The sequence below is a fragment of the Octopus sinensis genome, linkage group LG7 (genome assembly GCF_006345805.1).
Source record: "Octopus sinensis linkage group LG7, ASM634580v1, whole genome shotgun sequence".
NCBI lineage: Eukaryota > Metazoa > Mollusca > Cephalopoda > Octopoda > Octopodidae > Octopus > Octopus sinensis.
Genome location: NC_043003.1, coordinates 22,568,029 through 22,570,528, shown reverse-complemented (window position 1 = coordinate 22,570,528; position 2,500 = coordinate 22,568,029). Strand labels below are relative to the sequence as shown.

Genomic DNA, 2,500 nt, shown 5'->3' with positions numbered 1-2,500 from the left:
TGATGATGATGGTGGTGGTAATTATGATCATTTCGGTGCTACCTTAATTTATATTTATGCATAAATGTGTATGGTGGTGTGTGCACCTATGTGCTTGTCTGTGTGAGCACGAACTGGCAAATATTTATATGCATTGTGCATGTGTGATGCATTTGATATGAATTTCCATTAGACCTTTCTATCTCGACAGAAATGAATCAGAAAACTTATTTGGCTTCTAGAAAACACACACTTCATAATTTTTAGTTAGATTATGCATATATACACATATATATATATATATACATATGCATATATATATATATATATATATATATATATACATATATGTGTATATTTATATAGATGTATACATACTTTATATATAGATCTAGTATACATATCAGGGGAAAGTATTCAGAATCTCTTGCAAGTTACAGATGCATCCAGCTATGAGTAGGATATAGATATATACACATATATATCATATATAAATATATAATATATATACATACAAAGACACACCTAAAATATATATACATACATATATATATATTACAGAAACCCAATAACAAATGCAGATACATTACACATAGGCATATGCATACACTCATATATATATTTACATTAACAAAAACAACTCACATCATTTACAAAATATATATACACAAACACATGTACATATTTGTGCACATGTTTGTATGTATATATTTATGAGTGTGTGTTTATATATATATATATATATACACACACGTACATATATATATATATGTGTGTATATTTATTTATGTATTTATATATGTACACGCACAAACACAAACACACATTTACATATGTAGAATATAGATATCTTTATATAGAATGCAGATCAATTTTCATCGATCTGCAAGTAACTAAGGAACCCTCCACCATTGTTAGGCTATGGTAGGATCTCATGGGATGCACTGTTTTCTTGGTTTTAATTTTATCACACCTTGGTCTTTCCCCATTCAAACATACACCATAACACCCAACCAATAGAAAAATAAATAAATATATAAATGTTTTTGCATTGATAGAAACACAAAGGCTTATATGTTAAAGTGTTGAATTATTCCCAGCATGGTTTGACCAATTCAAAGGCCTTACTATCATAATTCTGTTTGACCATTTTTGCCAGACTGGACCATTGAAGTGGAAAGTATCTACAAGGCAGTTGTTCAGCTGCTGGACATAGATTCTGAGCTATCGAAATAAAAATGGCATTCTACCATCTTAAAAATATAAAGACACCTTAAACAAGGAAATTCTAAATGTATGAAAAATGATTCAATGGTCACAGCTGTTGGAATTCCTTCCATAGATTTGTTCCTGTCAAAGCTGACCTAGGGTTAAAAAACAAGAACAATGCTGCCTTGTCACTTCATCATTGTATGGTTACCTTAAAAGCAGCAGCAATCAGCTTTAAATAATATATATTTATATATATATATATATATATATATAATATATATATATTATATATATATATAAAGCTTACTTGGAAAAAAAAATATATCTATATACACATATATATGTATATAATATATAATACATACAATATACATATGCAGATACATATATATATATATGTGTGTATATATATATATATATATATATATATGTATCACGTGACTGACCAGGGTATCAGATATTGTTACACATTGCTGGTCGCAATGAACTTTTGTGTTGTTTTAGCCTTCAAACGACACCACCCCACCACCCCAAGCCAACAATTCCCACTGATCAAAAGGAGCACTGGAGCAACATGAAACGAAGTGATTTTGCTCAAGAACACAATGTGCTGCCCAGTCAGAGAACTGAACCCATGATCTAACAATCTTGAGTGCAACAGCCTAACCACTACGCAACACACCTTCACATATTTATATATTAATATATATAATATATATATATATATATATAATATATATATAGATATATATATATAATATATTATATATATATATATATATATATATATAATATATATTATATATAATATATATATATATATATACATACACACACATACATATAGCATATATATATGTACGTATGTATTATGTATATATGTATGTTTGTAGGTATTGCTTCACTGTAATAAAAGACTATATCAGAAAAAAAGCCTTCCATATCACTATGGCAACATAGTCATGAAATTTTAAAAACAAACAACTAATACTTTTAGTATCATTGATTGAAAAGTTATACATAACTTGATATTTTTTGTTTGTGTGTGTATATATGTACATATGTGTTAGTGTATATATGTACATATGTGTTAGTGTGCCTGTATGCATGTGTGAGTGTTAGCTTCTCATTTGCATTCTTATACTTGCGATCTTTATACCAAGAATATCTGTTACCGTGATTCTTCTTTACGGATATAAAGATGTTTAGGAAGCATACAAAGAAATATATAGCAAATATATGTGCTTGTGTGTGTGCGTGCGCATGTGTGTGTGTAGTGCATTGCATTTGCTGGAAAGCAGATGGCAAT

General features: G+C 28.6%; 1 long non-coding RNA gene across 1 annotated transcript in view; it reads left to right on the top strand.

The window, feature by feature from the left end:
* LOC118764193 overlaps nt 1–2,500 on the top strand; it is a 22,542-nt gene that overhangs the window by 240 nt on the left and 19,802 nt on the right. The window contains exon 1 of the long non-coding RNA XR_004999980.1: nt 1–17. This exon is cut by the window's left edge and continues 240 nt beyond it. This is a non-coding gene — a long non-coding RNA (uncharacterized LOC118764193). The remainder of the gene's footprint in view (nt 18–2,500) is intronic.